Source organism: Hemicordylus capensis, chromosome 1 (assembly GCF_027244095.1).
Source record: "Hemicordylus capensis ecotype Gifberg chromosome 1, rHemCap1.1.pri, whole genome shotgun sequence".
Classification (NCBI taxonomy): Eukaryota; Metazoa; Chordata; class Lepidosauria; order Squamata; family Cordylidae; genus Hemicordylus; species Hemicordylus capensis.
The window spans coordinates 95,171,071-95,196,573 of record NC_069657.1 but is presented as its reverse complement, the minus strand read 5'-3'; the positions used below and the strand labels follow the sequence as shown (position 1 = coordinate 95,196,573).

General features: G+C 42.1%; 1 protein-coding gene and 1 long non-coding RNA gene across 12 annotated transcripts in view; one reads left to right on the top strand and one right to left on the bottom strand.

Moving 5' to 3' along the window:
* Nucleotides 1–25,503, top strand: part of LDLRAD3 (low density lipoprotein receptor class A domain containing 3) — a 250,725-nt gene that overhangs the window by 166,365 nt on the left and 58,857 nt on the right. The gene's annotated exons all lie outside the window — the stretch shown is intronic.
* LOC128336409 (uncharacterized) lies at nucleotides 534–25,035 on the bottom strand. Of its 2 annotated transcripts, XR_008311955.1 has the most exons (3): nucleotides 9,616–9,657; nucleotides 8,331–8,398; nucleotides 534–1,134 (listed from the first exon to the last, which is right to left on the bottom strand). It is a non-coding gene; the product is annotated as an uncharacterized LOC128336409 (long non-coding RNA). The 2 variants fall into 2 exon arrangements; XR_008311954.1 differs by lacking the exons at nucleotides 534–1,134; nucleotides 9,616–9,657 and adding an exon at nucleotides 24,765–25,035 and having other exon boundaries at nucleotides 8,149–8,398.

The following is a 25,503-nucleotide window of genomic DNA, read 5'->3' as shown; positions in this document are numbered from 1 at the left end:
ATTTTGGTGCCCGAACTGCCCTGTCGCAAGCCCCCCCCCTCCGAAACCAGCCTCCTGCCATGCCAAGCCTCTTTTAAAAACAGCTTTCAGCCGCCACATGGCTGAGGGGTGGCTGCTGGGGGTGAGCCAAGCAGTCCTTCTTCCCTACCCCTGTGGCAGCAACTAGAGCAACACTGGGCCTGTCCATTCAGGGGCTTGCAACAATCTCTCTCAACTGCAGAGGTGTGCCTCGCAGTTAGCAAGAGATGCTGGGCCAAACCATCAGGCCCAGTGTTGCTCTGGCCACTGCCGGTGGGGAGAGAAGGACTGTGTCCACTCCCCTGGCAGCCACCCCTCAGCCCAGCGGTGAAATTGAGGTTTGGTGCGGGGTGGTGGGTCTGGGGTAAGGAGCCCCCCACACACACCATTTGGAGGCCCCTGTGGACCTTGGAGGCCATGGACCAGGGCCCCAAGGTCCGGGGGTCAGAGCACCTCTGGAACTTAACAATCTAGATATAAAAAGATACAAAGGAAGGAGACAAGTTCAGTATGTGTGTAGGTTTTTTTAAAAAAAAAATTCTTGTTTTACTCATGGTTGCATATCTATAGGCATGTTCCTTCTTATGCATGTAGTATTCTCATTAAAACACAGACCTAGTCGTCTCCATTCTTAAAAGCAAATTTTCTTATTTACCCATTCATTCATCCCTAATCTCTCATTCATTCACAAGTAGGTTTTACCAGTCTGAAAGAACTTCCCTCTGAATCGCTTGTTCATTGAAAAGCTTTTCATTTGCCCTCTTAAGTAGAGTGCCTTGAAGTAGCTGTGTCTTGTTAGGTGGTTTTCATTTATTGGATGATGGAGGCCTCAAGTGAATCAAGGGAATACTTTAATGGCTGAAGAGTTCATTGAGGGCAGATTAATAGATGAGTTGGTTTATTCTTAATGTTCAGCTCCTTTCTTTCTTTAACTAGGAACAATAGTCAAATAATTCTTGGTCTCTTGCAGTAATCCAGCAGTCTGAGAGTTGGCTCTGATGCTCAAAACAGCTCCACTTCTGCAAACAATTGCTTGCTTGAGTTGTGTGGCCTCTCATGAACAGCATAGCTTCAGAGGTGGGGACTCATGTATGATCATGACACCTCATCTGTGAACTAGAAAATCACACAAAGAGAACCTATTTGTGTTTTGCATAATACAAGCTAGATTTCTTGCTAGTAGGTGATGAAGGAGGTATTTCCCTGTACAGGGTAAACATTATTGGAAAACATGTCCACAATTTCCTATGCTGTCACAAAGGTGGTTTGCTGAAGATGGCAAACCACCTTTTGCTTAGTCCCTGGCAGCTTTCCCTCTAGGTCGTATGCATGTGCACATGCTCAGAGGTTTTCTGATGTCCGCTCAGTTACTTTTAGATCCCACTCAGGTTGAATCAGGAGAGACCCATTCTGAATGAACATGTTGAAACACTGCCTTGATACTGCTGCCCAGAACAGAACTCATTACATCCAGAGATGAAGAAAATTACAGGGAACACTGGTCCCTGGATCAAGGATAGGAAGTGGAGATTTGAATACTCAATCCAGCCTTGAGTGTAATATCTAATTCTAAAGATCTTCCATTATTATCAATGTTAACTCTTTATGAAACCAAGCACAGGCAAAATACTCCTTAATCCTTTTCTTATTGTGACCAAAAACAAGGACTTTGACAGAGCCCCCCTCTTGTTGCAGGACACATTTTTGGGAGAAGCACCATGGATCAAAGTCTCCAAGCCTAGGTGAGGAAACTGGAGTTCAAGACAGTAAAGGGGGTTTAGTGGGAATATCTGAAACCTGGTAGAAAAGTGACGGATACAGTTATCCTTAAATATAAAGACTACCAAGAAGGCAGTGGCTCATGTGTTGGGGATGCTGTTGCTTTGTATTTTAAAGAAATCCTAGAGTCCAATAAGCAAGAAAGTATAGGAAAATATACACTATTATAGAATCACTGTGGGTGGAAATATCAAGCCTAATAAGTGAATTAGTACTGTGGGCATAGTATCCCCATCACACGTACACACACCTCTCAACCAAAGCTTTGAGGGTAACCTTGAGTAGATTAAAATATTCAACTATGAAAAGAGGAGTTAATGTTGTAACAATGAGTGATTATAGCTGTCTTCACATCAGATGATACATGTATATTCAAATGTATGTAAAGAATGTACTGCCTTGAGATTTCTAATTTAGGCGGTAATCTGACAAATAAATAAAGCATGATGAAACTACATTTGTAATGAAATAAATGCTAATATCCTAGAATTGTTAGTCACAGAGTGGACTAGCAGGGAGGTGACCATTAGTTAAATCCTAAGTGGTTTCCAGAATCTGGTGAGTATGTAAGTGTTTATCGATCCAGAACAGAACACAGTGACAGAACACGATGACAGAACACAGTGCTGTCAGATTTAATGTATATGTGAGCAGTAAGTTGCCCAGATGGTCCAACATGGTCACATTTGACTACAAATAGGACTTGCCTAAAAAATTTAACTCTTGCCCAAATGAAGAAAGGATGAGATTACAGATTCTGTTGAATGAATATGTTGGTGGTGAGGCAAGTTTTTAAAAAAGCGGGGGGGGGGGGGGCTGTAAGGATCAAAGAAAGTTGCTATAAAACATCTTTAATTATCAGGAAACAGCCAGGATATTGTTGGACCACTAAATACAAAAGGATTTACTGAAGGAGGAAAAACAGATTGCAAAAAACCAGAACAATATTCTTTGTATTGGTCTTCACAGCAGAATATATTGGACTGATATCCATGCTTAACTGCTTTCTTCTGGGATATTGTTGGAAGAATTGATCCAAATAAAAGTGTAAAAAGATGAAGATCTACAGAAAAATTAAAATAAACAGGGTGCCCGGTATAGATGGTATACAGTGTGAAATGGTTGTTTTTAATAACAAAAATAAACTTGTCACTACTAATATCGGCTTCTGCAAACAAGGCTTGGAAGGTGGCTAAAGTAACCAGTCAATTCAAAGGGATCCTGGGGTAAGTTGGGACATTACAGCTCTGTTAGCTCAACATCTGCTTTTAGTGTGATTTGACTCTATTTCAACTGTTTCATTTTGTAGGGTTTTATTTACTGTTTATTTTAATATTGTTAGCTGCCCTTAGCAACTTGCCTGAAGGGGAAGGTTAAAAGTCTCTCAATATATTGCTGAGACAGAGCCACCACAAACTTCTGTTAAGTGTAGGGGAGCATTTGAGGGTGCTGGGATGGACCACAAGCATGCCCACAAATGTTAATTTTGAGGGGAAGCCCAGAACTCTCCTCAGAACCAAAAACCACCCCTGAAGAAGCAGAGAGCACACATTGCAGCCACAGAATGCTGAAGGGAAGTTCCCAAAGGAAATTCTCATCCTCTTGTCAATCAACAGGACTCCTGTCAATCAACAGGGCACAATCAACAGAGCATGCTGGAAGTTTGGGAAGAGGAGGGTGAGAAAAAGAATTAGGAGGGGAGGAAGGGAACAAGGAATCCATTGACAGTGGATGATGATTGCTAAGAGTTGGTGTTAACAGTTACATGAGACACAGGCTGTATAAAGAGGGAAAAAGAGAAAATTCAAAACAAAAAAGGGCATTCTAGCAACAAAAGAAACATTCCTAAACAAAAAACAACCACCACCACCTCGCAAAAAAAAAAACCCCAAAGAAACCAATCATGAAAGCAACAAAATATACCAAGCAAGGCAAACTCTTAACATAAGAACAGCCCTGCTGGATCAGGCACAAGGCCCATCTAGTCCAGGATCCTGTTTCACACAGTGGCCCACCAGATGCCTCTGGGGAGCCCACAGGCAAGAGTGCATGCCCTCTCTCCTTCCATTGCTCCCTTGCAACTGGTATTGAGAGGCATCGTGCCTCTGAGGCTGTAGATGGCCCACAGCCACCAAACGAGTAGCCATTGATAGACCTGTCCTTCATGAATCTGTCTAAGCCCCTTTTAAAGCCAGCACAGCTGGTGGCCATCACCACATCCCATGGCAAGGAATTCCATAGAGTAATTATGGGTGGTGTGAAAAAGTACTTCCTCTTATATGTACTAAGTTTCCTAACCTTCAGTTTCATGGGGTGACCCCTGGTTCTAGTGTTGTGTGTGTGAGATAAAAATTTATCTCTGTCTGCCCTCTCCACCACTCCATGCATAATTTTATAAAGTTCAATCATGTCTCCTCTTAGTCGCCTCTTTTCCAAGCTAAAGAGCCCCAGATGCTAGCCTCATAAGGAGGGTGCTCCAGGCCCCTGATCACGTTGGTTGCCCTCTTCTGCACCTTTTCCAGTTCTACAATATCCTTCTTCAGATACAGTGACCAAAACTGTATCCAGTACTCCAGATGTGGCTGCACCATAGATTTGTAGAAGGGCATTATAATATTAGCATTTTTATTTTCAGTCCCCTTCCTAATGATTCCTAGCATGGAATTAGCTTTTTTCCCAGCTGGCGTGCACTGAGATGACACTTTCAGTGAGCTGTCCACCATGACCCCAAGATCTCTCTCCTGGTCAGTCACTGACAGCTCAGATCCCATCAGCTTATATGTGAAGTTGGTGTTTTTTGCCCCAATGTACATCACTTTACACTTGCTTACATTGAACCGCATTTGCCATTTTGTCGCCCAGTCCTCCAATTTGGAGAGATCTTTTTGGAGTTCGTCACAATCCGTTGTGGATTTCACTACCCTAAATAGTTTAGTGTCATCTGCAAATTTGGCCACTTCACTGGTCATCCCAACTTCTAGATCATTTATGAACAAGTTAAAGAGCACTGGTCCCAGTACTGATCCCTGGGGGACCCTACTTCCTATCCCCTCCATTGTGAAAACTGTCCATTTATATCTACTCTCAGGATCCTGTCCTTCAGCCAGTTACCGATCCACAGATGAACCTGTCCTCTTATTGCATGACTGCTAAGTTTACTCAAGAGCCTTTGGTGGGGAAAGGCTCTTCAACTGCTCCAATAGGGCCTCCAATGATTTTAGATGAAAGAGCATTCTTAGCTCCACTTGTGAAACAACCATTTGTATGCACATTGACCACTGCTGAGTGGAGTGCACATAGGAACTGCATTATTATTCTTTTATTTCTACTTCAGATATTTTCATGCATTTCCTGTTGAAAGGGATATTTGGTGTCTATTTCCAATCCTTTAGTGGTCTTCTCTGATCCCTTCTTCTTTCATCTGTGTCTCAGCTTGTGCAGTATTCCAGCCAGAACTCTTCTTCATGGTCCATTTCTTGTACAATAAACCTGGCAAGTTTTAAACGGGAGTACTTTGTTACAGCTGCCGAAGGTGAATCTTATCTCTCTCCTCTCTCAGTCGCACACCTCTGAAGCTACTTAAAATTCATCTTTACTTCAGCTTGCGTATACTGTTTTATTCTAGTTCATACAGTTGTGAATATCTTTGTTGAAGCCATGTGCTTATAAAGACTAAGTAGACTGAGAAAAAGAAATGGCATAGCAGGTCAGATCTTAAAATGTCATTGATTTAACTGAGCCATAATGATTTCTGTTTGCTTTAAATAGGTCTTTGGAAGGTTATCTGGATTATTATTTTTTAGCACTGTGCCATGTACATCATGGAAACTGTGGAGAGGACAGATGCGGCAGCCACCACACTATTACTTCCTCATCTGTGACTGCTTTGTTTACTCTCTTGCTGGCTACTGGTTTTTTTTTTTTTAAAGATGGTTTCCCTTTGAGGTTCTGTTTTGGGTGTTTGTGAGGTAAGGACAACTAGTGAATGTATGAAGAATTTACAGAGATATTTTACAGGTGGAAAAAAAATCTCTTGAAACTTCTGAAACCATCCCCCCCCCCCCAAGAAATTGTCTTTTTCTGGGTTAAGATTAGAAATCTATTATATAACTTGTTCCCCCTGGGCCGGTGGTGGGGACCAGACTATATTTCCAACAAGAAGTAAAGAGTACTATTTACTTGGGATGAAAAATGATGGCACTTGGATAACTGTTGGCAACACAGCAGTAGGAACTGAAGCTGGTTCTACGGGGACAAGTAGATGCAGCCAAATTTATGCCCTTTGGAGGGTTGATTGAAAAGAACAAATCCTCTCACATAATCAGAACCATATCAGGACTGAACCCAGTAAAGTCAATGTAGTTTGATTGGGTGTAGGCAGTCTTGCTAATCTGTACAAATGGGAGGAAGGGAAGAAACAGAGAAGCAGCATGTTCTCGTTGAAGGCATGTCTCTTCTGTGTTTACAGAGATTTTTGAATAGTATTAGTAGGTTTGTTTTAATATTTGAGTTGGAGACAGGTTGTTTTTTTACCTTTCATATTAATATTTTTATTATAAATCTGATCAAGCATGGGTTAGAGCTCATTTCAGGGACTAATCTATGGCAGTGATGACAGAAAGTAAGTCACCACCACTATTGCATCTGCTTGTTGTAGGTCAGCAATGCTATTTTGAGTGGATAAATCACACAAATAGCTGACCTTGGGAGATCAGGGAGAAGCCCTCAACAGCCTTCTGTGATCAGTCTGCGTGTCACTTGGCAGATAAGGTCACTTGCATTGACAAGAAGGCAGGATACCACCAAGTCTCAAGGAGGTAATGTTACAACCTCTCCTGAAAAAGCCCTACTTTGATCCATCTAACTTAGATAACTATAGGCTAGATTCTGCTCTCCCCTTTTGGGGAAGGTGATATATCTTGTCGTGACATCTCAGCTAGATGTTTGAAGCTCTGTCTCCCCTCAAGTAAGAGTAGGAGTGAGGATTCATCTTTCATTCATCATGTCATCCTCAAACATGGACTTGCTCCACTGGTTGCCTCATCTCCTGGGATCACAACCCTTAGCTGCCTCTGTCTCCTCAGTCATTTTCCCATCTGATGCTACATTCCCACCATGTACCTTCCATATTTGGCTAGATCTCCCCCTGCTTCAGTTCCTGTGAGAGTTCCCCTGGTATTTCCCTTACTACTGTTCTGTTCATTGCCTTAACAATGTGCCTTGTGTAGCCAGGTATGCACCAACACATTAGCATAACCCATCAGCATTTTGTCCACCTCTTGCTCGGTAAAAAACTGTTGCACAACATGGATTTGTCCAACATCAGCAGGCTTGACAGTGAATCTATCAGGTTGCTACCTGCAGCTGGGATGAGAGTGGAGTCAGGACTAGGATCCCTGTCAAGAGGGCCTTGAATGAGATATTTTCTAGTCCATGGATTCCCAACCTTTGATAATCCACATGTTGCTGAACTACAACTCGCCACAATAAATTTATATGAGTTGTAGTTCAGCAACATCTGGAGTACCACAGGTTGGGAACCTCTGGTCTAGATCCATGTGTCTTCTACCTAGGATTTTGGGCTAAAACTGCTTTGGTTGCCTTGGTGGAGGCATGTACTCTGGGAACTGGACAAGAGGTGATATATCCTTGTTGTCTCAGGAGTGTTCAGTACCATCAACCGTTGTATCCTTCTGGGCTATCTCTTGAGGTTAGGATTTAGAGATTCATTTTTGAACTGATTCTGGTCCTATCTCAAAGGGAAAAAGTCTGAACCATGATGCTAGGGAATTACTGTTCAGCCCCTTAGCATATGGAGTTTTGCAAAATCCAAAAATAGATTTTTATCTTGTGAAGCTGTCAGTTTGCTTCTTAGCAATAGATGGGTGGAGAAAGGATGGAGACTTTGCTACAGGGAAACAAAGGAGAACAGGGCAGCAGGCCAAAGAGCTAAATGACCACAGGAGAGGTATGGGAAAGGCAACTGGGCACAGGAGGTACTGAGTAGGTTGCTCACAAGGCCAGGAGGCTTAGGATGCTTAATGCCAAGCTTTCCTGGGTCAGTGACCTTATCTTGAGCAAAAAGCAATGTACTCTCCTGCTCCCTGCATATATCGTTTGTGTACTTCTGAGCTATCTGGTCCCTGGTTAGTTTGTTAAATTTTTAGTAATTGTCTCCTTTGACTTTGTCAAAATGACGTTGTCATTTGTTGAAAACTGATCTGTAGATGTTTAGTCAGCAGCTCATGTATTGAAGGAAAGAGTTCGTATAACACATAGGTTTTAACTGATCTGGAGTTGGCTGACTCATTCAATATGTCATCTGCGTCAAGGAAATTTGCTGACCAGTAATAGCCTTTCAACATTATTAATAAACCAGGGAATGTACTGTCAAATGTATTTTTTTTTCATCCTGGCACTGCAGTAAATAACAATGGTAGTTTAAACAACATAGGTACTCTGTTCTTTTTCCGGTGCCTTTTGTGATACACAAAGTCTAGTGAAGAGGCTGACAGCTGCAAAGTCCCATTTACCCTCTCAGTAGTGCCATCCTGGCCGCCAGACTTCCTGCTTCAGTTCCTCCACATTCTCTTCTGCTTTCCTAAAAAGAAGTGGTCAGAGGATGGGAGCACATGAGATGTGAGAAATAGAAAAAGAGACTAGAAAATAGTATAGTACTTAAACCTTCCCTTCCATACATCTTCCATCCTTGCTTGCTTGAATACATACATACAGTTCTTTCCCCACAACTTTTGTGGGACCAGAGGCGTAACTAGGGGGGGGCAGGGGGGCATGTGCCCCGGGCGCCATCTTTTTTGGCCACATGGGGGGCACCGCCATGACAAAAATTTTTTTTAACATTTTTTAAAAAATTTTTGTTAATACAAATGTTTCCTGCTCAGTGCAGCAGCGCTGCAGCAGTCAAGGGAGCGTGTCGGCGCCCCCTCCCCCACGAGCGGTCCCTTCCGCGCCACCCGCGTCACCCCCCCATTGCTTTGCTGGCGCCTGGCGGCCAGTCAGTGGCCTGGCTTGGCGGCGGCAGCAGGCGCTTGTGAGGAAAAACCTAAGTATAATGTAGCATGTTGGGGGCGCGGGGAGGGGTACGCCATTTCAATGCTTGCCCTGGGCGCCGTTTTCCCTAGTTACGCCTCTGTGTGGGACTAACATACTTGTGTCTGTTTTGCCACTTATGCACCTAGAGAGAGAACCTTAAGTGTCAGTGGGTTCCTGCCATTTGTACAAATAGAGTGACACAGGCACATGTTCATGGTATGTATACACGTGATTTTCCTCCACTGAGAGTAACCTTTTAGATAGTTCCAGCTGGCATATGAGTACTGTAATCAGAAATGCTCACATTTCCCATTAAGCCACTTTGTCTCCCTTGCAAACTGAGGCACATCATTTAAGTCACATTTTCCTCATCTTTAAGCTGCTAATACTCCAAAACATGTCATAATTCATTTGGAACTATCCTACTTTTGGAAAGTGTGAATCTCTAGTCTGCTTCAGTCAGCATGCTGCCTGGCTGTGAAAAGAGATTTCAAAGTAGGGTACTAGTGATAAAGAATGGCACTTTAAGCTGTTTCATGCCATTAATATTATAATGCCAACTTCTTCAGAACAAATCCTTTTGTGTGTGGATTGAGTGGTGGTATTATGGTTACACAGACCCAGCCACAGAAAGGAGCAAACAGGACAACTGTTCTGACATCTAATGTAGTTTGACACAGAGTGTGTGGTTGTTGAATATTCTTAAAAATAATGTGTTTTTGAGGGTTCTAGATAGAAACAAATCTATATATTTAATTCTCTTACCGCCGACTGCGTAGGGAACTATGTGGGGGTAGGTCTGGATGCCTGTTTGGAACTCTTGTGAGGTCTTGCGAGAGTTCCAACCATTGTGTTGGGAGGGAACAGCAGCGAGGGAGGAAGGTGGGAGAGAGGAGGAAGAAGAAAAATTGAAGGGGAATTGGCAGAGTCAGGGGAAAGGAGGAAGAAAGGAGGAAACCAGACCCATTGCCTTGGCAGGGAACAGCACTGAAGGTGACAAGACACCAGGCAGCCACCTTCAAGCTGCCTGGCGGGAAGTATGGCCGCTTTGGGAGTGGTGTGGGCGGGAGATAAATAATAGTGGTGGCGGCAGCGGCGAGAAAGCAGAGGAGAATGGGCCAGAAGGTGGGGGACCGAGAAGACTGGGGCAGAAGGGGCTGGGGGAGAAGAGACTGGGGCAGAAGGGGCTGGGGGAGAGGAGACTGGGGCTGACTGGAGATATAAATATGGTGGTATCCTCATACATTTAAGAGCCTTGGTCTTATGTGAAATTGTTTTCTCAAAGAGTCATAATCAGTAGCTTGTAGAGGTGCACAATCCTCTTGTGTCCTTTCCAGTCTATTTTTTTTTAGTCTCCTGGCAGAGGTAGGAGGCATGATCCCAGGGCACTCCTGTGTTCCATCACAATTTGCAGTACCATTGCAATACAATTTGACTTGCTTCCAAAGTTGAATAATTGTTCCATTTATTGATGGACTATTTCTTGCTTTGGGAAGAGTCTTCTCCTTTCTTTGATATAACCCTACCCACCTAGATAGTCCCCGATGAGAATGAATTTTGTCACACACATTGCCTCCATCTAGTTTTCACTTGAGCTATATACACAGTTAAGTGATGGTCGTAGAATTTTTTCTATGCACCACTCTAATTATACTGTAACACTTACCCTGGAACTTGTTAGCAAATGCAAACTGGCAAAAGCAGGGACTAAGGAGTCAGGATTGCTTAGAAAGGTTTGGGTAGTTTTCATTTTTATATGGTATGAATAATCTGCTTTGGTGCATGAATTGAAATAGGAATCTCATCTAGTGTATCTGGTTACTATTGATGGAAATCAGTGGTCAACATCCTGACTAACCAAGTGTGTATGCAGCAAATGCACAGCATGCACTATGGAAGAGGGCAATTTTCATCAATCTCTCCTTTTTCTCTCTAGCCAGCTGTGACTCCTAAAAATATGTCCTTGAGGATTGCATGACCCTCAATGACATATTTATGGGAGTCATACTCTTCTACAGAGTAAAGGGAAGATAGACGAAAATCACCCTTTTCCTGTAGCATGCACGCAGCATTACCACATGCACACTTTGTTATTCTGTATGTTGGCCATTATCTTGATAAACAAGGGTCTGAGGAGCTGATTCACTGAAGCTGTCCGCTGTGCATAACACAAGTTACTGCAAACAAGGAGAGAGGTAGTGTTGTTGGTCTATCCACCCAAACGTAAGCACATGCTTTTACAGTATTACAAAATTTTGAAGCATTTTTTCCTGTTTGATGCTCAGATGGCAGGTGGGAGAAAAGAGTGCTATTCCTGTGGTTTAAAATCTAAAGTAAAAGATGCAGGGTCATAAAAATCAAAGCAGATAACTATCTGTTTCTAAAGAGTGCCAAGATGTTAGCAAAATGATCAAGTGCATCCTAGAATATAAAAGCACCCCTTTAATCTGTTTCTTGGCCAGTTTCTTTTCTTACGGGAACATAAATGTTTTGCAGTAAGAGTAGTTGGAAAGCACACTTCCACCTGACCATCTTTTTAGCCTTGAAGCAACTATTAACTCTTAAAATATGGTAACCAATTTTTAGAAGGTGAATTGACTGTTGGTTATTTGAGTTAACCCTCACTGGCTGTCATGGAGTATTTCTGTGCTCGTAGAGGCTCAAAACGTTAATTAATTCTTAGTTCTTAATTCTAAATTTTTGTCCATTTAGGACATAGTCAGTGTCCTGGCAATGTACCCCAGTAAATAAAACCTGCAAAGAGCAGGTCATTGCCATATTATGGCGCTATGATAAAAATTGTGGATGGAGACTCCACAATTAATTCGATGTCTGAACTGGAGGTGTCCAGCAACTCCCCTTATGTGGTTCAACTGGATCAGTTTCAGTTTGTGACTCCTGAGGACGTGGACAGGCTGCTTGGAACGGTGAGGCCTAGCTCTTGTTCTTCTCACCCCTGTAAAACATTGCTTGTTCTATCTAGCAGGGAGACTGTTGTAGGAGGCTTGGTAGAAGTCATAAATACTTCTTTAAGGGGGGGCAGGATGCCTCCTCGTCCTGCATTAGATCCCTCAGAGTTGAGCAATTATAGGCCTGTTTCCAACGTCCCATGGCTTTGCAAGGTAATTGAGAAGATGGTGGCCTCTCAGGTCCAGGTGGTCTTGGAGGAAACTGATTTTCTAGACCCATTTCAAACTGGCTTTTGAGCAGGCTATGGGGTGGAGACTGCCTTGGTCGGCTTGATGGATGAGCTCCAATTGGGAATTGACAGAGGAAGTGTGACTCTGTTGGTCCTTTTGGACCTCTCGGCAGCTTTTGATACTATCGACCATAGTATCCTTCTGGAACGTCTGAGGGTGTTGGGAGGCACTGTTTTACAGTGGTTCCGCTCCTACTTCTCGGACAGATTCCAGATCATGTCAATTGGAGACTACTGCTCTTCTTAAATATGAGCTTAAATATGGTGTCCCTCAAGGCTCCATATTTTCTCCAATATCTTTAACATCTACATGAAACTGCTGGGAGAGATCATCAGGGGATTTGGAATGGGGTGTTATCAGTATGCTGATGAAACCCATTTCTACTTCTCTGTGTCAACTTCTTCAGGAGATGGCATAACTTCCCTAAATGCCTGCCTGGAAGCAGTAATGGGCTGGATGAGGGAGAATAAACGGAGACTGAATCCAGATGTGACAGAGGTACTTATTTTGCAGGGTCACAATTCCATAGCTATTTTGATCTCCCTGTTCTAGATGGGGTCACACTTCCTCAAAAGGAACACATTTGCAGTCTGGGAGTACTTCTGGATCCACACTTCTCCCTGGTATCTCAGGTTGAGGTGGTGGCCAGGGGTGCTTTCTATCGGCTTTGGCTGATACGCCAGTTGTGCCCGTTTCTCGAGATCAATAACCTCAAAACAGTGGTACATTTGTTGGTAACCTCTAGACTTGACTTCTGTAATGTGCTCTACGTGGGTCTGCCTTTGTACGTAGTCCAGAAGCTTTACTTGGTACAAATGAGGCGACCAGGTTGGTCTGTGGATCATCTCAGGAGACCACATCACTCCTTTGCTGATAGAGTTACACGGGCTGCCAATAGGCTTCTGGGCAAAATACAAAGTGCTAGTTATAACTTATAAAGCCCTAAATGGCTTAGGCCCTGGGTATCTAAGGGAACGCCTTCTTCATTATGAGCTCCACCGCTCATAGGGGTCTCGGCTGGTGGCCAAACAGGGATGGGCTTTCTTGGTTGCTGCCCTGAGACTGTGGAATGCACTCCCTACTGAGATACAATCCTCCACATCTCTGACAATTTTTAAAAAGCATCTGAAAACCCACCTCTTCACCCAAGCTTTTTCAGTTCTTTAAAATTTTAGGGTTTTAATTTGTGGGTGGTTTTTAAATTGTTAAATTGTTTTAAATTTTTGTATATGTTTTAACTTGTTTTATGCTATTGTGAACCTCCCAGAGATGAAAGTTTGGGGCAGTGTAAAATCTGACAAATAAATAAATAATTTTTTTTTTAGAACTGCTGAGGGACAAGTGTTCCCCATTAGGGGCACATTTATACCCCTCAGCTAGTTGACTTGCAAAACACCCACTATCTTAGTGAAATATATTATTCTAGAACTTGGTTTGCCTCTGCAAATTTTGTTTGGATGACGTATTTCACCATATTGGCAAATTTGCAAAAAGGTTCCACATTTTAACCTCTTGGCACCTTGCAATGAGTGCCCTCTGTGAAATTCCTCAATATATTTTGTAGGTGACCTATTGGTCAGGATCAGAGATGGGCAAAATACTCAGAAAAAGTATTTTAGATTTCAAAAAAAACCTGAGAAAATGTATTTTAGATACAAAATACTTGGTAAACAACCAATAAAAATACAAAATAGTATTTTAAAATACATCTTAACATACAAAATGCAATGCCTGAAATAAGGAAACCATTTTGAGATATTTGTTACTTATCCAAACTTTTTTCCATTTCCTTTAATCAATACAATTTTTTCAAAGATGAAATCACTGAATTTGTGCCTCCTGGGGCTGTAAGTCATATTGCTCCCAACAAATTTCTAACACTCAATCAGATCAATAATTCCCAAACAACAACATAATGGCCTTTTCCTTTTTGCTATGTTTTTCCATTCCCACCAATCTCGCCTCATTTTTACAGGAACATTTTAGTTAGATCTTTAGAACTCAAATCTCTCAGATACCATGTGATTCAGACAAATATCCAGTTAGTTTATGCTTGGGAACATGTTTAAATTTTTCTGTGGGGGAAGGGTTAAAGCAGAAATTCTGAATAATCATATTTTGTTACAACAGATTTCTAACACTCAATCAGATCAATAATTCCAAAACCAGAGGTGTAGACCTCTCAATTGGGGTGGAGGGGGGGACACCACGGGGCACATGGGAGGAGAGATCTTGTGATAGCAAGCATGACTTATCCCTGTTGCTAAGCAGGGTCCACCCTGGTTTGCATTTGAATGGGAGTCTACATGTGTGAGACCTTTAAGATATTCACCTAGGGGAGGCCTGCTCAACAGGTGCCCTAGCTGTTTTAGGATTACAACTCTCATAAACTCCAGCCACAGTAGCTAATAGCCAGGGATTATGGGAGCTGTAGGCCAACATCTGCAGGAGGGCCAAAGTTGAGCAAGCCTGCCTTAGGAAATGGGACCGCTCTGGGAAGAGCACTGGCATGCAGAAGGTTCCAGATGCCCTCTCCTCCCTGGCAGCAACAGGGCTGAGAGAGACTCCTGCCTGCAAATTTGGAGAAGCTGCTGCCAGTCTGTGTAAAAAATAGTGAGCTAGGTGGACTAAGGGTTTGACTCCGTATAGGGCAGCTTCCTATGTTTCTCCCTATGTTCCTATGGTTAAACTCAGTCTCTAAGACAGGCACAGGCGTATTCATCTATATGTATTTATTATTTTTATTTCTAGAAATCACTCTTCATCAACAATTGATCACATAGTTTTAAAAATGGAATATATTTTTCCCTTTGTAAATTGAAGCTCACAATGTAAAATAAAAATGAAGCAACTTTTTACATGAATTAAATGAATCCTCCAGTAGAATTGCCACCAGTCTCCTATAAGACAAAACTTACATCAAAACCTTCCCTGTTCTATCTAAAACCAGGATGAACTCAATATAGCCAAAATGCTTTAAAACCTCTTTAAAGAGCATGTAGCCAGAACCAGAAACATAGGGAGACAGAACGGAGCACATTTCCAGCCAGATCAAGCTTAAAACAATCAAAAGCTAATTTAAGTAGATATAAAAAGGAGGACTGTTCACAGGCAACGAAAGCAAAGTGGTAAAAAATGCACAAGTGCCTTTCTTCCTGTCTGGTGTTAGACAGGTGGCTTGGTAGTTCTTAGGTCTCAAATTGCAGTTCAGAAAACGATGTGGGGTTTTGTTTTGTTTTTAAAGAAGAATTATTTACCTCACTAGTAATTTTAAGCCCGTTATAATAACGGGTGCTAGGTTCCCCCCCCCTTTATTCCTTCTTCCTTTCTCTTGCCCTTTTTTGTGTTTCTTTTTTCTTTTTGTTTGTCTTACTGTCTCTCCTTTTCTTCCTTTTCTCGCTCTTCTTTTCCCTCTCTCTCTATTCCTTTTTTTTTTAATTATTTTTTTCTTTCTCTTTTCCTCTTTTCTTTTCTCTTTCTCTCTCTAATGGGTGTACTCTGTGGGGCAGTTCCCCCCCCCACTTTGTTATTTATTTATTTCTCTCCTGTTTTCCCTTCCTCCCTCTTTGTTTATTTTGGTTTTTTCCCCTTCTCTCTCTTCTCTCTTATTCCTTCCTAAGATCACTGACCTATGAAGTTTTTCCACTGTAAAAGCAAAGAGTCAGTTTGGATGAGCATCCAGAGGCTCATGTGTTGAGGGCAGAGACTCAGCGAGAAGACGCCCACCCTGATGTCCTAAATGGGTCCTGTAAAGGGCCTTGTTGTGCACATAGAATCCATATTGCTGACAGGTTGAAGCCGAGACAAAAACGTAACGGCTTGCACAAAGCTATCTGGGAGTCCGTCACACAGAGCCAGAGACTAAATGGTCCTGTAAAAAACTGTCTGCACTTAGAAAGCTAAGGTACTTCAGCCTGATTCTCATATTCTGCATTGATGGTTGTTTTAAACGATCAACATTAAGACGGCAGCTTCCGTGTTCATAGGCACCCACGTGGGCTGACGTATACAAATTCATCTACATCCCGCCCGCCCAACTTTTAAAGGAGCGGGGGAGAAATGCCTGCCCTTTATGGCTGGAAAACTTGTCATCACGGCGCTCCGGGGCCCCCGCCGCCATTCCCCCTCCCGCTGCTGCCAGCCTGCATGCCGGGCCCCAAAGTCTCCCCCCCGCCCGGCTTTGGTGGCGCAGCCAGGCTTCGGCCATGGATCCACCGCTGCCTCGGCCAGTCTCCTCCTCCCCCGCATTCCCGGCTTCTTTGGGGCGGCCGTTTCTGGCCGCCCAAGATGGTCGGCGGCTTCTGCTGTTCGTTTGTCCCTTGCCGCCGCTAATGGTCGCCGGGTCCTGCTGTTTGTGCCTCCAAGATGGTCGCCGGGTCCTGCTGTTTATGCCTCCCTTGCTCTGTTCTGGGCATGCGCTGCGCGCATGCCCAGAACAGGCAGGCACGAACGCACGCTTGGTGTCCATCCACGGACGGACACCAAGCGTTTTATTAGAGAGGATGGTCTCCTAACTGAACCTTGCTGTACTGTAGACCAGGTAAGGACAATGTGTAGGCCAATCTCAATTAATCCAGATGTCTGCAAATTCAGCAATAAATCTCAATTAATCCACATGTCTGCAAACCCTCCCACCTTCCAAGGGGGTGGGAGTGGAATTTGCATCCCAATGTGGGTGTTCACTGATAATTTAAAGACCTTAGCCTGGTCATTTTAAACTGGTCAAGCCAGTTACCACTAGCTTTTCTCCTTGTTATACTATTAATCAGAGAAGCATAGAGTAAAAGGGCCCTGAGAGGCAGCCAGGCCTCCTCAGAACTTTCTGTGTTGCTACAAAGACAACACAGGATTTACTGGGTTGTTCAACTGACTGATGAACTTGATCATACAAGCTTGCTGATGCTATCTGGCAGTCGGGGGGGGGGCATTTCCTCTCCCAGGAAATCCAGAAAGGGGCTTGAGCCCTGCTGCCCCCACAAAGTTTACATCCTTGTCAAAAACAACAACATAATGCCCTCTTTCTTTTTGGTATGCTTCTCCATTCCCACCAACCCCGCCCCATTTTCCATTTTACTCACAAGAACATTTTAGTTAGCTCTTCAGAATTCAAATCTCTCAGCCACCATGTGATTCAGACAAATTTTCTAATTAATGTAGACTGGAATATGTTTGGGGACATGTTTAAATTTTTTGGGGGGGAGGGGAACGGTTAAAGCAGAAATTCTGAAGATCAGATCAAAGATCCTAAACTACCTCACAGGGTTGTTGTGAGGATAAAAATAAGCATGTATACCACTCTGAGCTCCTCAGAAGAAGAGCAGGATATAAATGTTAATAATAAATAATAATTAAATAAATAAATATTTTGCTATTGCTCTCAAATAATTCCAATACAACATAATGCCTAGTTTCTTTTTTCTGTTTTTTTTCCCTCATTACCACCACCCTCACTCCCATTTTCCCATTTTACTCTTAGCAGCAGTGTCTCTCTTTCCCCCCACTTTGATTTTCAAACGTAGCTGGCTGACCAAGCCTGGCAGAGTAAAGCTACTCAAACTTCAGTGGGCAGAGGAGAAACAAAGCACATGGACAAGGATGAGGCAGCCAATAGGCTGCTTGCTTGCAATAAAAAGGCAGTTCCTGAAGCAAAAAACCAAAACAATGATTGGCTGATGTATTTTGGTTTTGGCAATGTATTTTAAAAATACAAAATACCTGAACAAACGTATTTTAGATACAAAATCCTGTTCTGAAAAGTATTTTAGATACAAAATTTAGATCAAAAATACGTATTTAAAAATACATGTATTTTAGATACTGTCCATCTCTGGTCAGGATGCATTTAAAGTTCACCATAATGGCAACTTTGGAACAAGCTCATCTAGCAATGACTACCCCTTAACACCTAACAATGTTATCTGACCCCTGTGTCACCCCTGGACGGGGGGGGGGGAGTCACTATCACTTGTGCTCAAGAAGAAGGAACTTCTTCCTGACCTTCTGTCTCAAGAATGCCAAGTTATTTCACTTTTGACATTTCAAAATAAGAACTCCCATGTCAGCCAGTTATCATTGCCTATAATGCCCCTTTCCTACCTGCAAGGACAGAAAAGCAAGTAAGCTTGAAGATCAAGCAAGAGAACAGGAGGAGAGCAAAGCATAATAGATGCTCTTTCAACAGTAAGTACTTCTTTGTACTTCTCTGCCATGGTCTGGCCAAGGCTGAGGTACAGAGTTACCCCATAACAAGGACAGTGTTTGCATTTTCATGATATCTGGTGAAGGTAAAGGCAATATAATTGATTTTTGTTGTTGTTGTTGAAAAAAATAGAATTCTCATTTGATTATAGAATGTTATTTTCCTCTGTGTGGCTTAGATTTGATTTCCTGCCTTCTGTACAATGTTTCTTTACACCTAATGCTTTCATGGTTTTTGTTGTTGACAGTGTGTTTATACAGATGGCTTCCTTTGATGCCACAGAGGCGTGGTAAGCTGTAAGGAATGATGAAGGTATCATTCCAGTAATTTCAAGCTTGAAAGAAAAATTGTAATTATAGGAAACTGGGAGAGGAAAGGATGAAAAAAGACTTTTGGGACTGGAAGTAATCATCTGGTGCTGTTCTGGTGAAAGAAATATGAACAGTGCCAGTAGCAAGCATTGTTTGTTATTGCACTATTGATATTAACAGTTCTACAATTTCAGAAGTTATTAAAACTCGGAGAGGCTGAAAATAGACATGAACCACAAGGGGGAGAAGAAGCAGAGTGCAAATGCTGTGTTGGTAGTGTATAAGCAGTAGCAGTTTTAAAGAGTCTGTGACTTTAGTGAGTCTAGATTCCCATCAAAAGCCAGATAGACTGATAGAATGGTAAGGAAAGGCACTGAAGACAATTTTTTTAAAATTATCCTAGAGCCTGCCCTTTCCTTGGTCTGTACCTGTTTTTCAAGGGAGGGAAAAGGAGATCACATCATTTCACTCTCTTGTTACTGCACTTAGAAGCCTTTTGAACCAATGGCTTCAAATGGTGTATCAGTGGAAGAAGCACTTGACAAATGTTTAACATCTGTCTAATGCTCTTTCCTATTGTGCTTAGAGATTCTGTAAAGCCCTATTTGTTAGCTCAACAGGCATATATCATTGGTAAATTTGTGAAAATTGGGAGTTGAGCCATTGGACTGGTTCCAATTTGAATTAATTTAGATTATCTGGTTTACTCAAGACCTCTCCAAAGCTAGTGTGTATGTGCTGTTTGATCGCCTGGCTGAAATCTACATTATTTTTCATAATGTCTTACAAAAATAAGAAGGTAGGACACATCATCAGCAATTAAAACCTGTCTTTTGAACCTTTCCCCATGTGCTCCATTAGGACATGCATTCCTGATTATTTGATATTAAACTAACATTTTGTTTTCTAGAGTTGGGTTGTCTGGACTCTGGCTATGCAGTGTCAGAAACATAAGAAGCTGCCATATACAGAGTCAGACCATAGGTCCATCTAGCTCAGTATTGTCTACACAGACTGGCAGTGGCAACTCCAAGGTTGCAGGCAGGAATCTCTCTTAGTCCAATCTTGGAGATGTTGCCAGGGAGGGAACTTGGAACCTTCTGCTCTTCCCAGAGCAGCTCCATCCCTTAAGGGGAATATCTTACAGTGCTCACACATCTAGTCTCCCATTCATATGCATCCAGGGTAGACCCTGCTTAGCTTAGTGGACAAGTCATACTTGCTACCACAAGACTAGCTCTCCTCTCCCGCCTGCAGGAGAGGTCTATCTAGTTCCGTATTTACGGTCTGGCAGCAGCTTCTCCAAGGTTGCAGGCAGGAATCTCTCTCAGCCCTAGTGTGGAGAAGCCAGGGAGGGAACTTGAAACCTTCTGCTCTTCCCAGAGAGGCTCCATCCCCTAAGGGGAATATCGTACAGTGCTCACACTTCTAGTCTCCCTTTCATATGCAACCAGGGTGGACCCTGCTTAACTAAGGGGAAAAGTCATGCTTGCTACCACAAGACCAGCTCTCCTGCCACAGTCCCAAGCCAGACAGTTCTAGGGTTATTGAAGCCATGTCTGAGCCTAGTCCGTTGCTTTAGATCATTCTTCAACTTGTGGCAGCCTACCTTGAAGGAGTAGCATCCTCCTAAATCGGGATCAAGAGAAATCCCTCTACTGAGGGTAGATGCCAGGAAAGCATATGGTAACCCTCTGCTCTGTAACAGGCCCAAACTATATGTAATAATGGAGGTGCATGAATACATCATCATCTTTTTTTAAAAAAAATAATATTATGACACTGATGTCATGCAAAGTGAAAGGAACTCTCTCTCCCCTTCATTTTGGGGTATGGCCCCAGTGCCCTTTTAGTACAATCTTTAAATTAATAAAGGACACATACAGTAAGTCCAGAGGTAAAAACCTACAGAGCAATTGATCTGCTTATTGTAGGAGAATGCATGGAGCAAAGCAACACAGATTAAGGGAAACTTCACTCTTTGGTGATCACTTGTGACCCCAAATGTGTAGGATGCTTGAGTAACTCCTACAAAAGATCTGTAAAGAGTTAGTTGCTTCTCTGCTTCCTCCTCCGCACCCCCGGCCCTGTGTGGTTGTTTATATGGCAGCTGGGGACAGCTAGAGATAGAAGATTCTGTTCTTTTGCCATCTTGTTATGCCTTCTGGCTTTGAATGCAGGTATTTAGTGTAGGCGCTTGCTCAGCTACCTATATTCCATTGGAGTTTTGTTGGTCCCCCGCCCCCCATCTAGTGGTGGTGTTCCCAAGTGGCCAACCTTCTGTCAGTTCTGTTCTTGTGTCCCCTGGTGCAGGAGGAGAAGGAAAATGGGAATGAAAATCTAGCACAAGATTTCTGTGGCTTTTCCTCTCTGTTCAAACAAATGGATTTGGTCTAAAAAACACATCCGTCAGAACTAAAATAGTGTATTGGTAAGCATGCAGCTATCATCCACTGGGATTTGCAGGAATATGCCTTTTTGAATCTGAATGAACGTTTACATAATCCTCAGAGACACATGCACTATAGCAGAAAGCTCCTAGTCTTCTTTTTGAAAAGGCATTCATGAAAATAGCTAAAGTAAATGCTATTTTTGTTCTCCTATTTCAGTCATAATCAGCAAACATTTCTGCATATCATCAGCTGTTTCTTTTCAGTCTACTAAACTTAACTTGGAATTATTGTCTACTTCAGGCAGGGCTAAAATATAAGATTGTGCTCTAATAATTGAACTGGATGGCTAATAATTTCCTTTGCACTTATGGAAAGGTAAAATTGCCATGGCATTTCAGACTAGTTGACTTTTTAAAGTGAACATCCATGAGGGATGATTGAGGTAATCAATACAGTCTCAGGAGTTTGATATCAGCAGAGTATTACAAAAAAAATTGATGTCATATAGTGATGTTCATATAAGCAACTTTTCAAAACAAAATAGAATTTTTATTTCTTCTTTTATTTCTTATGTTAACGCCATTGGTGTTAACACCTATTATTTGTTGTTAGCAGCAATTATGATTGATATAATAAATGGGAAAGCATTGTCATGACTACAGGATGATTCTTCTATAAAAGAAAATATCAGTGACCTTGGTTACGGATAGTGGTAAAATTCTTATTTGTCTCGTGTAGTTTCATCATGGATGCACACCCACAGAATGAGTAGCAACCAAATCTTTGGCACAGTGACGATCCATCGGTGGAGGCTCCTTCTATGAGTGGAAAGCACATTCATGGACAGTGAGTCTTTGTGCCAAAGGTTTGGATGCCAAATGACAACTAAGTGCCGTTCCCTTTCCAGCAGTTGCGTAAGGAGCTATTGTGAATAGCATCCAACTTGTAGTTGTGCTTTTCTTAACCATTTATGTCACAGAACACCTCTGATCTGTGATTGCACTTCTAGAAACTGCTGTAGTAGAAAAGATTTTATAAAATCTCAACAGATCGTATCTTAGTGATGAACTTATACATGATTTTATGGGATGGTGGAGCAGTCATGATGCTATTGATTGTGATCATTTTTTACATTCTTGAACCACAAAGTAGAATTTTCCCCAGTTTCTACCTCAGGCATAGGTTTCTGGTAACAGGGTCAAGTAATTGTATTAGTGTCATAGGAAGTAGGGATGTTTATGGAACTGGTGGTTCCACCAGTTTGATGGCGGGAATTGTCTAACTTTAAGAGTGGGGGAGGGTGCACTGCACTTACCCCTCCCACCGCTTTCCCCCCGCCGGCACCCGCTTTTCCCCAAAGCCCATCGGGGGCGGCAGCGTACACCTCTGCCTCCCCACTGCCCAGATTTGACTGGAAGTGTCTGTGCCTGCACGCGCCAGCATGTCGGAGACTTCCAGTCATATCCAGACAATGAGGGCAATGGGGTGGCAGGGAGGTATGCTGCCGCTCCGATGGACTTTGAAAAAAATAGGCGCTGGCAGGTGGAAAGCAGCGGGAGGGGTAAGTGCATCCTCCCCCGCTCTTAACGCAGCACCCCCACCACCTTCGAGCCTCCCCTGCGCGGTTCTGTGCACATCCCTAATAGGAAGAGGATTTTGATAAGGCAGCGCAGTTTCTAGGGAATTGCCTCACTTGTCTCTTTAATTTCATTGGGACTAGTTTGAGTAATTATTCTCATTTCTGCTTCAGGGACTGATTTATGAGTAAATCAGGCATTAGACATATGACTGGTAATATCACAATATTTAATGGATGACTAAAAAAACAATTAAAATTAAATAGCACTCCTAAGTAAGCAAAATATGTTATACTTCTTCCTCAAATATTACAGTGAGGGTAAGTAAATAAATTTGTATATTTTACAGGCTTGAGAATCTAAAACTGGGAATACTGAGCTTGCCCAAAGCCTTCCAGGAATTTCAACACAGAACTGGGCTTTGAAACCGTGTCTCACAGGTGTAGGTTTATCATGTCTTTGAACCATTCTAGTTGTTGCAGTTACCGTATAGCCCTTATTTTTTTAATCATCACACAAATTGATGCAGGTTTTACCACAGAGATCAAAAGATTCTCTGAAACACTCTAGTCCAGGGATTCTCAACGTGTGGGTCCCCAGATGTAATTGGACTTCAACTCCCATAATTCCTACCAAAGGCCACTGGGGCTGGGGATTATGGGAGCTGAAGTCCAATCACATCTGGGGACCCACACGTTGAGAAACCCTGCTCTAGTCTGACCTCTACACTAAACCAGAATCTTCTATAATATTGATACACTCCTGATCAATCCATAAACTGCAAGCAGAAAGCAGGAGGAATCCAGAGCAAGACATACATTTAGTAAAACAGAGAGACACAAAGTGTGTTTTTTCTTTCCTTGTTCTCTTTAGAGCAGATTGGACAATAGGATGAGGAATATTGCATACAGAAGGGAGAGAGAGAAGATAAAAAAGGATTTGGTGGAAAAGGGATTCTCTTCATATAATTTTGATCACATTAAATTAAATTAAATTAGAATTTTAAAATACAAGACACTGTATGACAATGGTCAGCATTGCTCCCCAGAATTTTTTTGTTTTAAACCTGATTCTGACTGAGATGGGAACTTATTTCAGTGACAACATGATAAACTATCCAGCCCTGGCTGTCATGAGAGGTGTTCCAAATAGCATCAGTCTTAATTGCTGAATCTCTCATTAAAACATGCTCTTTAAAAAAATTCAACTTATAGTTTTTTAACTGCTATTGAATTTGTATTTCAAAAGCCCTCACTCCTAACCAAATTTGAATTGAACATAAAATCTATTTAGTCTGCAACATTCTTCAATAATAGTTTGAGCCTGAGATGCAGTTGCTTCATACATTTTTATTCATTATTTGCAAAATATGAATACTTCCCCCTTGCCTGGTTGTATTTGCATGTTTTCATTTGACAGAAGTACAAGTAGTGCATGTGGCTGAATGTTAATGCCAGAAAAAATAACCTATTCATTGTTTTATTTCTGTACTGTAAGTAAATAGATGAAGAGAAGTTAACTGCTTCTCCACATCTTGCATTATTTTTTAGTTTGCCTACACTCTGAAGAAAAAAAACATGAATAATCAGATGCTAGAAATAGGCTTCCATGATATAAAGTCTCCCACAGAGAGAGAATTCTACTTTGCAAGCACATTTTAGACACTGTATTTTGAAAGAATACATTTCATATTTTTGAAAATGAAAGGGCCCAGGAAACTACTACTGTGGTAACTTCTGCTGATTTGTTGCTATCTTTTGAACAAAAAGACAACAACCAAAGCATAGAACAAAGTAATGAAAATTAAGGATGGTACAAAGAATCTTGGCTAAATGCAATGAGAAAACATACAGCTATCAGGCTGACAACTGGAAACAGTAAAGTCTGTGCTACTACCACTAAACCAGTAACCATACTTTCTAGAAACATGAGATAACACGAGATAATTTCCTCCCTGTAAGGCTAGGAAAGCCTTAGCAAATGCCTTCCCTGGAGAACACAACTCAAATGCCCCAGTGGGCCAGAACCAACCACAACTTGGCATGCAAGGGCCAAGGTCGATTTTGAGTTCATTATGATATTGAAATTATTAAAAACATTAATGGAAGCAACAATTAGTTACTTATAGATCTTTTCTCTTGTCAAGGGAACCACAATTTTAACCAAGGAGAGTGCCCATAAAATAGGCCCTGTCCCTGCTCAGTCGTGGGGCACCTGGAGTGCCAAATAAATACCAGGTCATCTCCTCCTCCTCCTCAATCACAGTTGCTTTTAGGCTCCAATCCTAGGCATGCAGTCCTAGAGCTCTTCATGGATCCTGCTGTTCATGGTTCCTACTGCAGGATACGCCTACCTTGGGGCCAGCAAAAAAGTTCCTGTGGGCCAGATCTGGCCCCCTGGGCCTTATGTTGTGCAGGCCTGCGGTTTAGCCTGAACAAAGCTACTCAGTATTTATCTCTGAAAAACATCAGGCTAGATGTTCTTTAGAGTATGCACTTGCTTATCTTTTCTTTTTTTCTTTTTCTTTTCTTTTTTGGCACATTATTTCATTGGGTGGACCTTTTGGTATTGTATTGTAATGTGTTTGTCCACCATACCTCCTTTCTGTTTGTTGGAATGTTCATTCGTGCTAATAAAGACCAGACTCTACAACTTGAAACGAAAGTTAAGATTTGTTTACCGCTTGCTGTTTGAAAGACTTGTTTTCTTGCTGAGACCATTAAGCCCAAGCAGCATGGAATGGGGAGGTAGTAAGATCTTAAAAGGAAAAACAATGAACTTTTAAGTGAGGAAACACAAACACTGAATCTTTTTTTAAGAAAAGGAGTAAAATTGTTGGGTAAGGTATAGGAAGTAATTATTAAGATGCAATGTCAGTTATTTTCCTCAGCCATTTGGCTACTCCAGAGTAATGCAGGGATCTTGTATGTTCAAAGCAACCAACAGCTCCTGAGATCCTTCAGTCTATATGAG